The sequence below is a fragment of the Denticeps clupeoides genome, chromosome 5 (assembly GCF_900700375.1).
Source record: "Denticeps clupeoides chromosome 5, fDenClu1.1, whole genome shotgun sequence".
Classification (NCBI taxonomy): domain Eukaryota; kingdom Metazoa; phylum Chordata; class Actinopteri; order Clupeiformes; family Denticipitidae; genus Denticeps; species Denticeps clupeoides.
This window is the reverse complement of record NC_041711.1, coordinates 10,146,313-10,163,828: the sequence shown is the minus strand read 5'-3', so window position 1 is coordinate 10,163,828 and position 17,516 is coordinate 10,146,313. Positions and strand designations below refer to the sequence as shown.

General features: G+C 42.1%; 1 pseudogene; it reads left to right on the top strand.

Annotated features, from left to right (window-relative positions):
* Positions 1-14,518: 14,518 nt before the first annotated feature.
* On the top strand, positions 14,519-17,042 carry LOC114789862 (uncharacterized; annotated as a pseudogene).
* The last annotated feature ends 474 nt before the right edge of the window (positions 17,043-17,516 follow it).

The following is a 17,516-nucleotide window of genomic DNA, read 5'->3' as shown; positions in this document are numbered from 1 at the left end:
ATTATTGGCATTGTATATAGTTTATTTTTATACAACTGTTTCATTTTAGTATTGTTGTTTTCTAATCTTTAATCTATAAATATTCTTCTTCTTCTGCCGATTTATTTTACATGTTGTTTTTTTTGAATGGGGAACAAATCTCTGTAAAAGTGTTACATCTTCTTTTCCTCTGACCTAGTTGACATATATGCTGAATATTACACTCTGGAGTCATTTCAGGAGAGTTATGGTTTAAAATAAAGAAATAATACAAATAGAACATCAGTTGTGGAAATATTCTCTGTTTACATTTGTGTATGTCCATTCAAAAAAGGGACCAGAGGTGAACAGGTTAAGGATGTTTTGATACTTTGAACCGTTTCTTCCACATTTCGAATACAAATGATGATTTGGACACAAACAAACTTTTGTATTCTTTTGGAACTTAGTTTGACCTACCTACACCAAAACATGGACCCATTTCCAAACCACAGCCATTGGGGGGGTGGCACCATGGGCACAAGTGCCAGTCATCACCGCTTGCAGCTATAACTGCAATAATTATTATTATAATGAGACACTTGAATTGAACTTATACTCAAATTGCAAAACGGATGTACTGTCACGCAATGCAGCACGTGAGGGGAATGGGAAGGCAGTGGTGGGTGATTCCCGGTTCCTTTAACCAATGCTGCCCTGTGGTCAGTGCTCAGTCGATGAGTTCAACCCAGCTTTATTTCACCTCGATGTATCTCTCCTCAAAGTAAGGCCGACCTTGTTTTGTTTACCGTTGTCGACTTGTATTTTTACATGAGCGGCAACGCTGGCGGATGATGCAGTTGCGCTGACTCCATTCGTAGAGTAGAGGCAATACTCACCAACCCCTTTGCGCTCTCCGGCAACTGGGTTCACTCGTATTGCTAACATTCTCATACCGCAGTGCTGAAATGACACGCGACATGTATTCAAATTGCAAAAAGAGCTTGGGCCAGCCCTCATGACAGTATGTCTGTTTCAGTAATGATGATAGTTACATACTGTAATTTGCTTTGGTTTGGGTTAAATCTATGCCTCTTCATCGCACATTGGCCCATTTGCATGCCCATTTTGGATTTATTCATACGAAAAACATTTCCTTTCAGACATCGTTTTCACTGTGAAAAACCCTGCATTTTGGAAGCATATTAAAAACATGGTGACCAGTGCTTACGAAAGCCTGGTGAAAGCCTATGAAAGCCTGCTGTGACATGAATGCAAAATTGTTCTTAATCATTAAATGTTGGCAGTGTCGTCAATCACTGCGAGGCCAGAGAAACACTGTCCATCGGTACAAGCAACCAAGACATTTTGAACCTATTTTGAGCAGACATTTTCTTATTTTCCTCCACCAAAGAATCTGCTCCGACAAGATAAGTGTGGGTCTTGTAATTGTACACAGCCCTCATCTCTTCGAGTCCCTGATAATAGGCTTGTGAGAGCCTATGCTCATTAGGCAACCTTTGTTTTCTTTTTCATTTTTTATTTCCTGTTATGAAATATCATTTTTTTAAAGGAATTCAGCTTAATGGCAATCTAACAGTGCAGCGACGAGCCGCAGGAACGCTATTGTCTTTACATATGGAAGGAGCATTGCGGGGAAGGCATGTGCCAGGAAAATGTTTCAGTATTACAGTACACACTGTGTGTGCTATATTCTGCTCCTCCATTGTGTGTGACGTTTCGTGAGCCGTCCCCATGTCAGAAACGTCCCTGTTTTAATTACAGGCTCTCAAAAGGTCCATTTCAGTTTTTGCAATACAGAGATGGTACTTCTGTTTGATACCAGAATGCAATAGGCAAGCACCAGATTCATTAAATTAAGTTCATTTTTGTTCATTTTCATTATTATTGAGGTCTGGAGATTATGCTTGTTAATATATGTAATATTTCATGAATGTTTAAATTGTATACACACACACAAACAGAAAAACACAGAGAACGTTTTAGAAATTGATTCTGCTTTATATTAGAAGCTTATTTTCCATCAATGCTCTTCAAATGTTCTTTTTCTCGCCGTCACTTTGTAAGATAACCACCTTTCCTCTACCGTTTATTTAAAATTAAGCCTCCACATGGCGAGGTCAACGGACATAAGAAAAGTAAGGGTTCAAGGTCTGGGTTTTGTTTCAACAAATGGGAATTTGAGGGAAAAGACGAAAAAAAGTCACTTCCTTGCTGTGAAAACTGATTCTGGTGGAAGCCAGAGCCATTTGCTGCTGGCTTTAATCCTCACAGTTGGAATTTGAAGTTGTCACAAGTCAAAGAAGCTTTGAATACTAAATGATAGGATTATGAAAGGGAGTATGAAAAAGGCTGGAATGTGTGCAAGGCGTAATTCATGTAACGCTGTGAGCAATCCTCTACGAAGGGGAAAGTGACAGACTCCTCAAAGAACACCTTCCTTTCCTCCAGCAACCCCTTCAGTCTCTCCTTTCTGCCCCCCAAAAACAGGGCTCTCTGTGCAGAAGCGCACACATCAATCTCCAGCAATGAGATTAGAGGTATAAGTCATCATTCTGGCCAAGGGGCACAGCCACCAAAGACCTCCCCTCAGCGGCCGCCATATTGCTCAATCTGAGTAAGAGAATGGCCGTTCCCATTTTTCCTCATCTCTTTGAGGTTCAGTGGAAAGGCTAAGCATAACCAATCACACCGGGCCACCCCAGCCGCCTGCCCCCACCCCCCACCCCCTGCCCTGACTCCCCCTCCTGCGGTTGCCTGGGGTGAGCAAAGCCATTTCTGCTTCTGCTCTGCACAGACTCTGAGAGCAGGCGGTGGCAGGGTGGGGATTTGAAGTGGGTGTTGGGGGGTCTGGCTGCTGATGGGAGAAAGGGAAACAGGCAAGTAAAAAAAGGACTGATGTTCAAATTGCCTTTCAGTTTTCCTTAAATGAGAACCCTGGTCATTTTCCCTGGTCAACACGGGGGGACAATTTGAAATTTGTTTTATGTTCTACACTAGCTGCGCCATTCAAGTACAATTTGCATTTGTTTCCTTTAAAAAATGGATTGATATTGCATTATTCATGACTTGTGTCTACTAGTAGATTGATGGCGTGTGGATGGGGATTAATTCATTCAGCTTTTGCAACATAAAAATCCATAAAGTCGAGTGGGATGACATAGTCATGCCATCCATGGGAGAAAGCTTCCCCCAGGACAGTCAGACGGAGTCAGACAGAGGAGTGTGAAATCTCAAGAGAAGTGCATGACAAGGAGTTAAGTGCAAATAGAACGGCTGTTTGTAGAACATGGTAAGGGGCATGATAAAAACAAAGAGAAGGGAAATACTGAATCCTATCGATGACTAATCAGCATATTACAGAGGAAACGAGCATAGCCACACCACACATATTGATATTGGATTATTATATGAGGCAGATAATCAGTGCTTAGAAACAGCCTGGTCTTTTGACTGATAGGTAGATCTGCAAATCAACTCCTGAGGATTTAATTCTGTCGTGTTTTAGCCCTTCTGTCAATATTCCCTTATGCAGATGAGATTGTAAATCAGTACAGATCCGGCCATGGCCACTCGCTGTCATTATTGAGCATCGCAGTACTGAAGCTGTCTTTTAAAGGAAATGATGGAATCACAGCTCTGGTTTGACGTTTTTTTTTTTTTTTTTTTCGTTTTTTATTCTAAATGTTTCTTATAAGTCCTGGTTAAACACGACCTGGCAGCTCTCATCGATGACTTCACTGTGTGGAGATTTCACCCCATAGCAACACAGCGTGCCCTGTGCTAACGGTTTCATCAGCAGTGTCAAAGGCTTCGGCTGGATCAGAGACACACCGGACTGCTGAAGGGGCTGAGTCATCTGTGCCTCACTTCAAAAAGCTGCCTCTTTTTTTCCTCCGCAACACACACACACACACACACACACACACACACACACACACACACACGTCAAAGATTCAAAGAGGCTTGAAGTCTTTAATATGACTTTCCCCCCTGTGGCAGCTCAGTGGCTGATTTCATACACTGGCAGACTGGTGTGCGAGTGTGGCAAATGAGTGTTAAATTGGACATTGAGCATACATGCGACATCTTTGTGGGTTCATGCATGTGTGTGTGTGTGTGTGTCTGGTGTGTTTAGAAGGAATTGAGAGTATTTCCTTGTCTGAGGTAGAGTAGCTGGGCAGCAGAGAAGGAAGCCGCCTTCCCCTTCATTCTCTCGATGTATGTGTGTTTTCCATGCAAGCGCGTGATCGATACTTCCTTCTTCTTAAACTCTCCATCAAACGCCGCTCTGTTTCAGCCCACACTGCTCCTGCACCCACGCATCAGAGCAACTTTTGACGCCTAAGATTACCATGCAATGGCGAACCATTTCTCACGCCGTGTGTAATCTGAGACGTAATGAAAACAAATGGAGGTGAAATAAAGCGGGTCCTAAGGCCAAATTACTGGCGTTTCACTCTTGACCTGACACCCCTCTGTGCCACGTCCTTAAGAGCCTCTGGTAGCAGAGCGTTGTCTGGATGGCTGCATACGATCATCTGTCCACCAGGATGATGCCATGCCATTCAGTGTTTACCCGTTATTTACGGTTAGGCTTGAAAACGGCCCCTACTGTTAGCGTAACAGCCAATTATTTACACTGCGGTTCGTTTCAACCTTGAAATTGACCTGTCAGTCATTTTTCATTTGACTGGTACTGCAAAAAAGCTCCTTAGTGTGCAGAATTTAGAGTGTAGCCTTCTACTTTACAGGCGAGTGTGTTACAGACTAGGTTACTACCACCAACAAAGTCACAGGTTCAGACCCCACTTACTACCATTGTGTCTCTGAGCAAGACACTAAACCCTAAATTGCTCCAGGAGGACAGTCCCTGTAACTACTGATTGAAAGTCGCTCTGGATAAGCGTGCCAGCATGGCAACAGCAAGACAGTGTTAATCCCCTTCCAATGGCGTGTCTCTGAACGCACCTCAAACACTCACCTGGAGATGTCTGAAACGGCCCTATTCAGTCCGCTGATCTCTTCGAATCACGCATCGTCAAGGCTCCTCAAACCCACGGTAGCTTTCTTATGCCATGGAGGTCCCGCCGCTCCAATCTGCCAGTACTCCTTGCCTCAGATACATGCCGGCAGTGGGACTGGGCCATCGAGGTCTTGCCACGCCCAGGGAAAGACCAGGAGCAATGCTGGGTCCAGGGAAGAGAGCTGGCGATCACCTGAGGAGCGTAGTTGTAGCCAACGGAAAGTTTGATATGTTCAAAGATGGTCGGGTCATTCTGTCACAGCAGCAATGGGACAGGGCAGGAGAACCAGTCCTAAATCAGTCTAGTTTTTTTCATCTCGGAATTGCTCTACCTCAATGTTAATTTTATCTATACCCAGAATGTGTAAGTATGCAAGGCATGCATGGCAACTGTCAATCATTCATAATGGCTAAGGGCTCCCCCCTCCTTTAATTTTTTTTTTTTTTTTACTATTTTATCTGAGAGACATTGTGCTTCCCAATACAAGACATTTCAGATAATACAAGATAAAAGAAAGCACCTACTTATCTAGTATTTCTGCAAATTCATTCATAAGAAAGATATGGCCACTTTTTCTCAGTTTCAACCAAAATGTCACTTGCTGGCTTTTACTGGAATCTAATATGAATCAAATAAGTTTAAGGTTGTTTTAAAAAAGGTTTGTGTTTTGTTTTTTCACTGTGTCTCCAAATTGTGTCTAATTGACACAAGTCAACAAGGATGATTTCAAAAAACCACTTTATGCATGGTAGTAAAAGGATCAATGAGGGTAGCGTAGAAGCCTGTGCTGTGCTGTAATCATATCACAAGAGTGCATTCACTGTGATTTAGATCACTACTTGCATGTTCATCCATTTATCCATTTTCTGATGCTGCTTATTGATCTCAAGCAAGCTACAAAGCAGCAGACTGTAAAAGGCCACCAGTCATGCGCATACCAATGATGAATTTAGTGTCTCAACATCACCAAACAGGCATGAACCAATTGAACTGTGTCAGGAAAAGACAGAGGAACATAAAATCAAATGCTCGGTTCCCTTTGTTGTGAGACAGCAGCATTAAACACTTAGTCAACATGCCAATAATTACCCAATGGCTGATTAATCTTTGCTTTTGCTAATCTTTACTTTTTATTGACGCATGGAATGAATACATCTCATGGAATTCTTGGTACACCAATTGGGCTCTTGGCCTTTGAAGGGTTAACTTCTCACATCAACTTCAGTCACATGCAGATGTCCCAGTTTAAATGTTGTGTTTGGCAGAATAAAGAATGCCCTTTCCCTTGAAGAAGCCTCTCTGTGTGCAAGCACTTTTTATAATGCTCTCTTCAGTTTAGCCCCTGGACTGAACTTGTCTTATCATTAGCCACTTTATATTCCAAACAAATGGCAGAAGTTCCTTAGAAAGCTGAGCCACGTTGCTGTGAAGTTTCAGCACATTTATTTAACATTCTGTTAATGTTCCTGCTTTGTAAACTTTGATTTCTTTTCTTTTTTTTCCTGCCTCCACATTCATGCCTACTTGAATACACAATCTAGTCGTTCATTTAATTGGCAACATATTGAAAAGAAATGTGAAACTGTATTCACATTTTTAATTATTTAATTCTGGGCCTTCATTATCTGCGTAATGACCAAGATCAAAAGGCTGCCATGGGATCCGACTGCTAGTTAGCTGCTCTAATGCACTGTACCGCTGACAGGAAACTTTACAGATACAAGAGTTCCGGATAAAATTAGCAGCTGAACTGCTGTGCCTTCACTATATCAAGCTACCGTGTGGAGACAGCGAATACAAATCCGTTTGGCAAGTATCAGGCTGTGGAGACAGCAGAACGCCTCAGCGGATAGTTTGACTGGACCTTTTACATCCGGCCTCTGGAAACTACATACAGCATGCCTCTCACCTCCTCTTCACCCCATTGAGGGAGGATGGAAGCAAAATGGCAAAAAATGACTTTCAAATGAGCTCAGATTGGTCCTTTTCATAGAACAAAGTTAACTTCACCATTGTATGGTTTAACAGATAAGTCAACAAAAGTTAAATAAGATGTTGTTTTGATCAGAATGTGCTGCTAGCTGAAAGTGAAGTCAATTGATTGTCATTGTGAAACACAACACAGCACACAATGAAATGTTTTTAACCATTACCCTTGGTGAGCAGTGGGCAGCCACGACAGGTGCCCGGGGAGCAGTGTGTGGGGACGGTGCTTTGCTAAGTGGCACCTTTTAAGGGGCAGTGGTGGCCTAGCAGTTAAGGAAGCTGCCCCGTAATCAGAACGTTGCCGATCCCGATCTGCCATGGTGCCACTGAGGTGCCACTGAGTCCCCGGGTGCCTGTCATGGCTACCCACTGCTCACCAAGGGTGATGGGTTAAATACAGAGGACACATTTCACTGTGTGCACCGTGTGCTGTGCTGCTGTGTATCCCAATGGCAATCACTCCACTTCACCTCAATGGCACTGAAATTCAAACCGGCAACCTTCTGATTACTGGTTCAATTTCCTTAAACGCTAGGTCACCACTGTCCCAATGAAGGCAATGCTGGGAATTGAACCCAGGATCTCCTGTTTACTAGACAGCCACTTTATCCAACTAGATGTTAGCTGAATGTTATCTAGTCAGCAGCGGCCTTACAATCATAAAAAGATGGGGATGAGCAGCATTAAATGAACTACCGGCTGCAACCACACAGGTCGGTAAGGTCAGCGTTCCTAATAAAGAGTCCAAGGAGACGGGAGCAGCCATTAATAAAGTGAACAGTAAGAGTATCTTCAGGGGCAGCCCAGACCAGCTGGGGAGGAGGGAATGGCGAAAAATCCACTCACCAGCGGCGCAGAAATGCATTCGTTCCTTCGGCTAAGATTAGCACAGTTTGCCTACAGCATGGCCGCCCAGCAGGAACGAACAAGGTACCAGGCTTTAGTTATTGATAATCGTGTCAGCCAGATAGCCCCTCTGCTAATCCTTCTTTCCTGTTTTGGTCGGATTTTTTGCAATGACACTCATTACCTTCCTGTCAATGTCCCTGCTCTTCGAAAAACCCTCTAATTGTTCTATAGAATATTATGTTGTCAATTAAATTAATGACTTTCAAATACATTAAAATTTACTTTAAATTTTATTTTGCTATTAGTGGCCCCCAAATACTATATCTGAAGTCTCTTTTCAAACATTTGGAAGCCATGATTGTTGGTGGAGTTACTGTTTTAGGGGAGGGGTGGAAAATTCTATGGGTGGACAAAGCATGAGAAACAGGAGGTAACCTTTCCCATATGATGACATAAGGGGACAAATTCCAGATCCGACCATCGGATGCTGCTCTCTGAATGGTGAAGCAGAATGACCAAAGCACTCTTTACACCTATCACCATTTTTAGCCACTGCAGGACCATAGACAGGCTGGAGGAACTCGTATTAATCTTAAATAATCTCACAAAGTGAAACTTTCATATATAGGGGACAGTTAAGCAACTCTGCAATGGGGGGATTGGTGTAAAAAAATGTGCGTTGCTTTAATGAAATATAGACATATTAATCTCAGCCGACCTTGGCAGGACCAGTTGAGCTTGACTTTATAAAAAGCAAACGCTGTAAAAATATGACATAACTCTATCCAAGAAGGAGAGAGACTCAGACCTCCCCATGTCACTCCGCCTCAGTCTCGCTTTTTTATTTTATTAAATAATTCCAGACGGACGCAGAAGTAGCTCAACATCCCCACCGAGGAAATCTTCCCTGTTTGGATCACGATGCACGTCTGCCTGTTTCCTCTTATGTCGGTTTTAGGTCCCTCTAATGTGAGGGTTTCTCTCGCTCATGCTCTAAATCTGGCAGTGTGCTTGATTTGGAGGTGTGTGTGTGTGTGTGTGTGTGTGTGTGTGTGTGTGTGTATGGGTGAGTGTGTGAACATGGGGGGGTGGGTGGTTCATTTGCATTTGCAAATTGCAGAGGCTGTTCTCTGTCTATCTCACTCTACCTCCGGCTACACAGGTTTTCTCATGACATCACTGCGGAAATATTAACATTCCAACTCCAAGGATTAACGCTCTTAAATTGTTATATATAGAGCAAACACAGCTCAACACTTAAAAAGGCACTACTGAAGTGGTGACATATCAAAGCCTTCGACATGAGGCAGGTGAACTGGCCGCTTTGTCAAGACACTTAATGCCACCATGATCATGCCCGGCTCAGCTTTTTTAAATGTTCCAGTGAAGTGCTCCATTAGTTCCATCTCCGGGCTGTTAAGAGGTCATAATGAGGTCGTAATGTGCAACCACAGAAATCACCACATGGGACTTATAATTTGTGACTTATAATGCATATGCAACTTACTCTAACTATTGATTGCTCGGTTTCTGATTAATGCTTCTGAAATGTTTAAGCCATATTGGGGAATGCATTAATTAAATGTCCAAGTGTTTAAAGTATTCCCCAAGAATGGATGTTCCAACACTTATTAACATGCAAGAGAATGCCTTAACCAGGATTTCATTATTTTAAGTAATTAGCATTATTTGTCTAACCTTAATAATTAACTACACACAGAATGATTTTGGGAGGTCCATGTTTTGTCAATGCAGTGTGACGCTGAACGGGGTTCAATTGTTTGATCAATGTCAGAATTCCTCCTCTCCCAGAGGTGCCAATTTTGGACTCCACCTCCCTGTTGCCTGAAAATTGTGTACAGGTTGTGGGTGGGATGGTTTTGTTGCAGGGGAGGGTTGCACCTCCCTGAAATTAGTTTGTGGTGGGATTGTCTGCTGACAATCACATAAAAGAGTTCAACCGTAAAAGGGGCTTCGTGCTAACTGCTGCCAGATTAAGATTATTGCTTTCAGATAGAAAGATGTGCAAACAAGGCCACTGAAAATATCCAGTGCACCTTTAGTTTTAGTCTTTTAACTGTAGCCACAACTTCATGTAGCATCAAGTCAAGTCTGCAAGTCTGCAAACCACGCTGTAGCATTTGGCTTTTTTTTCTTAATCAACTTTGAAATGTGGGAAATGTATGCTTTGTGTTGCAGCATGTGTTTAAAACTTTTTGAAAAAAAAAAATACATGTTGAGAGTTTAGTATTACCATGATTTATGTTTGAAATAAACCACAATGCTACACTTTTCCAATGTCATGCGGCCCTCCGTGAGAAATGGATTAGGGCCAGTTTTTAAGCATTAAGGAGGCTTTCCTTAAACAGTCTCAGTGACTTGTTCATTTGTCCCTGGCAAACCCAAACTTTTGGTGTGCTCAAGCGTTACTGGGGAATGTAATTTTTTGTCATTTCCACCAGACTGTTATGGGTGCCTTTATTTGTACTCGCAGGTAAACATAATTGAAAATCTTCAGATAGATCGTTTGGTCTGTCCTTGTGATTTTTTTTTCTCTCTCACAGTAAGCCTCTGCAAAGCTTTAAGGTGTTCCGTCTATCCGGGTCATGGTGGGAGTCGTGCGTGGACATGAAAAGAGTAAATACCCTGGCTGAGGAGATTTCAAGTTCAGGTTGATTTTTTAAGGACACAGGGTTCCTACAGGTACAGCTTTTAAAGTGTCTTTTTAAAATGCATCAGTCATAGGCATCACTGATTCAAACATTTCCTCCACCCAAAGAAGAATATTCAAAAATGAGAAAAATATGACTTAAACGGTCTCTTCTGTTTAATGACAGAAAGGAAATCTTTTTCATTTTCAGTAGCAGAATGATATTGGAGGGAAGTCAGTTGCATTTTATGCAGCTACAGCTTGCCTTGATTAACCATTCTTATACAAATAGGAAAGCAAAGAGAGGCACAGTAGCCATCTTAAAGAATAATCATAAAGTATGACCAGCTAAATTAATATTTTTTATGCATTAACTAATATATAATTATATATCTAATTTGACTTATGAGACTGCTAAATTAATTTGAGCTGAGTGTAATGTACCTGAGCAAGGTACTGATGTCCTGATGATTGGATCATAGGTACAAATTAGTCCACAATTGGAATGTTTCTCCAAATCACTTAACGGGTACAATTAAGACAGCATCCAAGATAAAAATCTTGAATAGTCCATTTTGTGCACTGGGCAGGTAAAATAACACATTTCCATTTCAATATTTTACAATATTAAAACAAAAGACGATCTGGGTAGTTACAAAAAGTCGATTGGGTAGCTTTTATAAATATGGTGAAGCTGCAGTCCAAGCACACCACCACACCACAGAAGGTGCAGGCGCACCTGAGGAGCAAACCCTGATCATGCCAGCTTGATTCTGATTACCATTGGTGTGATTGGGGCTCCATATCACCAGGCGGTGCCCTGCATGAGGCAGAGCAGATCTCCAACATGCAGCCCAAGGGTTCCCCATGTCTCCCTCTGCCTGGTTTGTTCCTTTTTTCATCTGTCTGTATTTATGCAAAATATAAGTGTGTGTGTGTGTGTGTGTGTGTGTGTGTGTGTGTGTGTGTGTGTGTGTGTGTGAATTACCTCTAATTTCAAAAGTTGAGCACTGAGGAAATACACATTATCTTTAAAGAGGTGAATTACTGTCCAAAATATACAGGACACTTTCCAAAATAGATGAATCAGTATAGCTTCCCATTACAAAATGGGAGGCAGATCAATCAGACCTCAATTTCTGGTCTCAGATATGTTCAAAACCCTTTAAACTGATAAGAAATCCCAGTTTACAAGTAATACAATACAAAATCCTGCACAGAGCGCACTATACAGGTCATTGGATGTTAAGGATGGGTCTTACATCTTCTAACAACTGCTCGCACTGTCAAGGTGATACACCTGACAATTACATCCACGCTCTTTGGTTATGTCCTGTTCAGAGGTTCTGGCACAGAATTTGTGAAGACTTATCAAAGTGTCTTAAATGTTCCAATCCAGCCTCTCCTTCAGTCTGCTTGTTAGGCGACCTAGATGGTGTCACAACAGAGAAGAACACACCTCACATGCATTGCTAAGAAGACTGTCCTCATGAACTGGAAAAATAAAAATAATCTCAATATCAACCAATATAGAGATCGTTTGTTGGACCATAATAGTCTTGACACAGCTTCTGTCGCCACATTAGATCAATCTATCTGGGCCCATTTGATAGGCTCCATCACCTAGTGGGAGTGGGGGGTCACGATCTGTCAGGCTTTGGTCTCTGCTGTTGACATGGGGACACACACACGTATCATGTGAAAACCAACTATGTATTTAATTTGGTAGCGCTTCTGTCCAATATGTGTTTGAAGGTGTAACTTAATTTGCATAGGATAAAAAAAATTGTCAGCATAATAATCAGCTCCCTGCAAACTTTTCATAAAATGAAGCTAAAATAGATATTATGTGTTTATTGTGTTCATTTAAGTCTTCTGGGAAAGTTTGGAAATAAATCTGTAATTATCGATTACTATAAAAATAAATAAACAGAGTCACATGACCTGTTTAGCTTAGTTACTAGTAATGAAATGTGGTCGCAGTGCTATTCAGTAATTTAGGCATATATTGGAAGATTATGTTAAATGCTCATGCTTATCTGGATTATAGCACTAATGCATTATGGTTCAGAAGTGCAGATGTTGTTCATCATTAAGCAAAGTGCTTTCATGGAGCCGGTGCATTTGAAATGTCTGAATCCGAACTTTACAGGGTGACAGGGAAACAGAAGGAAGGCGGAGAGCTTTGACTCCATGGGCAATTTCTCATAAGATGAATCCCGTTTGTGGCAGGAACTGTCAGTACCTCCTTGAGATGCACTGAGGCGGTGGATGAGGAAATGCTAAGTGATCCAAATGCCTTGGCCTGTCAAAGAAAGAGGAGGAAGCGATTTGAGCGAGAGCCGGACTGAAGCGAAGGTGCCATGTTATCAGGACCTATTACCTGGGTCAGTGAGAAAGGTCTGTAGGCTCACGCAGACATTGCACCACGACACTCATTTGTGAGCCTGCTAAGGCAGGTCTCAAAAGGGGTACAGCAACTTTTTAGAACTGTAAACTAAAAGAAATAATTGTACTGGAAACACATCAGTGCTCATTTTCAAAATTGCAGGTTTTAAAATGACTCAAAATGTCATTTACTCATTAAAAACAATTTTTGTCCATCTCTACATAATGAAATTTAAATACAAATTGGAACATTTAACACTGTTTAATTATGTAAATGTCACTGAATGTCTCACACAGCCCAGAATTTTCAGAACTGAGTTTTGGGCCCAGAAATAGGGATGAACTTTCATTTAAGTATACTCTCAGAGCAGCCTAGTATCAGGAATTTTTTTCTGCTACAGATGTTCTGGGGCCGATGTTGTTGGTGATTATGTACATGTACTCTTCTTTGTCCTGAAATAATAGCTTGACAAGTTGATAAAAATTAATATCTGAAACCAGTTTTATGTTTTTTCGTCCATTAACATTTTATTACTAATTTGCTGATTAAGTCATTTGCTCCACATTTGTTTGCCTGAGTCCTCTTAACAGCCTGAAGATTCTTTTGAATGCTGCCCTTGTGAAGAAGCCCTTTGGCAAATTTGATGTGAGGCTCAAGCTACTGTTCCTTTAATTAAACCCAATAAAGTTCAGTCTATTCTGACTCTGCGCACCACTGGTTTAAAATCTGTCAGTCTTCATCCAGAACAGAGGTTCCCTTCCTGGTTGTCTGTTTCCAGCCTGTTCTTAATTAGGATCTCATGATCGTTAACAACCTAATGACGCATATGGCATACTGAAGGCAAAGGAGGGAGGGGAGTAGGGAAAAAATGAATCGAAATGTTAGAAAAAATACTAAAGCTTACAATTGTTTGTAAGCTTTAGCAGCACACATTGTTTCAGTAAACCTTCATTTTCAGCCTTCAGCAGCAGATTTTTTATAACCTATTTGCTGTGCAGCTTTGCATTTACAACATTACGATGCACTTTAGCAATTAATGGGTTGTTCTGATGCATCGGTAATTCTGTTATCAAAGTACAAGGTTGTAAGATGGGAAATTATAGGTCCACGAAGACCCCCCACTTCACCTCCATCTGTAAGATGGGAAAGTCTAGATCCATGACTTTAATGAAGACCCCTAATTTATCTCCAAGCTGTGGCCTTCTGCTCACAAATAAGAAGTATCACCAGGTTATCAACAGTGAATTAATGTTTTTAATCATAGGTTTAAATGGAATGTCCGTTGTCCTCTACAGAGCTTGCAGGTTATTGTGTCTGAAACACCTAGGCCGAGTAAGTTGTTTGTGAAAAAACTCCATAGGCTTACAGGCTGTTTGTGTTTCCATACACTAACTGAGTGAGTACTTGTGACATAATCTGTAAGCAAAATTTCATTTTTTTTTATCCTATATCACGTAAGCAGTAATTTTATTCTACTATACTACACCTGGTGTGATCAGCCTGTAAAACTATGCAAATCCGCAGGGCAAAAAGTTATTTTATTAATTATGATTCATTTTATTCATTTGATTCATTATCTGGCCAATGCATGCTGATTGGACTCAGTAAAGTCTATGCAGATGTCACGTTGGCGAGCTGATGAGGTGAGTAAGTGCAGAAATGGGACATTATGGGAAACAAGGATTTATTAATAACAGAAATCAAAATGGCGAGAGGGCCGAAAATGGTGGAAACACAAGGGGAAAACACAAACTAGCCTGCAGGCGTATGACGATTGCCAGAACTCAAAAACACATCAAACCGTTGTCAGGTCCACACAGAAGGTCAAGTTCATAAATGAGCCTTTAAACTCCTTAAACTTGATGGGCTGCAGCTTGAGACACAACTGGGCCCAATCCTGACAGCAGATATGAGTTCCTTGATATCACTTTCAGCTATTTTCATTTTATATTTACATCTTTGCGTTGCAATATCTGATCATTGTTGTCATTACTTTGTTCTTCTAATTTGGTTTTGTTGCATAATGGACACTGTTTTGTACATGTACAATATGTTTAAAAATCTACATTTCCCTGAGACCCATCAACTGTATAAAGCCTTTGATCAAGCTGGATATTCTCTGTATGCTGTTGTATTTAATCACTATCAAGAAACAGACAACAGAACATCATCCCAGTCAGTCTACGCCTGAGATCCACGCTCAGGATCCATAGAGCAGACAACATTATACAGAAGGCACAAGAACAGCTGCTCAATGAAAGAATAAAACAGGTCAACTTCACCACAAACAATTTAAAACACAGGTTAGACCTCCTTCACAAGGAGCTAAGCGACACTCTTGCTGAGCATGTACTGGATGCAACCATGGAATGTGTCCAAAAAAGCACAGCTGGCCCATCACAGGAAAGGCAAGGACAGGCAAACTAAAAAGTATGACACACTCCTTTCAAACAGCAGAGAAGCCCGTCTGGAGTAATAAGAAAGGCAGGACCACAACAGGAAACGTAAAGGACAAATGGGTAAAGAATCTCTCGGACAGGGAACTTTCCCAATCAGAGAGAGAGATCTAACTCCTGATCTACACCATCACTCCTGAACAGGTTCCAGTTGTGGACTTCATTACAGCTACAGATTCTGCAATCCGGAACAACAAACTATCATAGGCAGAGGCGGAACAACTATGACTCTGCAGCCCTTTCCAATGCACAGCCACCAAATCCAACCTCACCAGGGAGGAGAGACCGGCCCTGTCATCTCTTAGCAGAGATGATACCATCATACTGCCTGCGGACAAAGGAAGATGCACTGTGATCCTGAACTCTGCAGATTACAATGAAAAAGTTAGATTGCTTCTGGAGGACAAACAAACCTATGAAAACCTGAAAAGGGATCCTACCAACAGCTACAAAAAGAAGGCGATAGACTGCCTGCAACACCTGGAAATGGAAAACGCCTTTATCCTGGGGAGACCACCCCCTGCCTTTATGGACTCCCCCAGATACACAAGGAAGGAGCCCCGCTCAGACCCATAGTCAGCAGCATTAACTCAGTCAGGTATAACATTGCTAGACACCTGAGCACAATTCTGGCACCTTTGGTTGGACACACAGAACATCACATCCACAATTCAGAAGAGTTTGCCGTCAAGGTCAAGGAGCTGAAACTGGAAACAAATAAAACCATGGTATCCTTTGATGTCACATCACCAGCATCCCCACCACTGCAGCCTTAACAGCTGTAAGAAGGAGACTGGAAGAAGACAGCACCCTCACCGCCAGAAGCAACCTCAGCCCAGACCAGATCTGCCTGCTCCTGGACTTGTGCTTGAGCACCACTTACTTCACATACAAGGGCGACTTCTACAGACAGAGACATGGCTGTGCCATGGGCTCGCCTGTGTCACCTATTGTTGCAAACCTGTACATGGAAGAAGTGGAGGAGAAAGCATTCAACTCCTTCCCAGGGACGACACCAACCCACTGGTTCAAATATGTGGATGACACCTAGGTAAAGATCAAGAACCAGGAAGTACAGGCATTCGCAGATCACATTAAATCCGAGGACACAAACATACAATTCACCAGGGAGGACTCAAATAATAACCGGCTGGCCTTCCTGGGCTGTGCGGTTATTGTTGGGACTGATAGAAAGCTGGACATATACATTTACAGAAAACCCACCCACACTGACCAGTGACTCAAATCACCCACTACTACACAAACTAGGAGTAATCAGGACTCTGTACCATAGAGCAGGGAACATTCCCACCACCACAGAAACAAGGAAGACAGGCATCTGAAGACAGGCCTTAAAACCTGTGGATATCCCAAAGGGGCCCTTAACAAGGCAGGATCTTCCTTTAAGAAATGGACCACAGAACAACCTGAATCCCAGGGCCAACTGAAGAACCTGGTCCTTCCAGACCTGTCTATTTCAAACCCACGATTACGCTGAGACAGAGACTCGTCCATCCTATAGACCGGATACCAAAACAGAAGAAGAGAAATGAAGTGTATTCTGTCCAGTGCGGTGAAGAGTGCTCCGAACTGGGGGGAACATTGGGGGAACCAAACAGCTGTTACACAGGAGGATAGCCCAGCACAGAAGGAGCAACACTTCAGGGCCAGAATTAGCTGTGTACCTTCACCTTAAGGACAAATAACACTAATTGTGATCCCCATATAACACAAACGGCAGCTCAAGACCTTCCTCTTTATAGAATATTTAGATCAACTTGTAACCTTCTGACTTATGTATAGAAACTACAACTGAATGAATAAAAAGATTGCATTCAAAGTTGGGGGTCCTAGTGAACTAGAATTGATCACTTCATCCACGGTAACACGAAAGCACGTTGTAAGTCGCTCTGGACAAGGGTGTCTGCCAAATGCCTTAAATGTAAATGTAAACACAGAATCAAGTGTCACAGTGGATCAAGCGGCCGTCTATAAGATGGGAAATTCCAGATCCATGACTTTAATGAAGATTCCTAATTTATCTCCAAGCTGTGGCCTTCCGCTGACAAACAAGGAGTATTATCAGGGTGCCAAAAGGCCAACAGATGGCCTGAGGTGCCATGACAGGAAAGACTTGTGGGGGGATGGATGACCACTGTATTCCTGTATCGGGGGCTCTG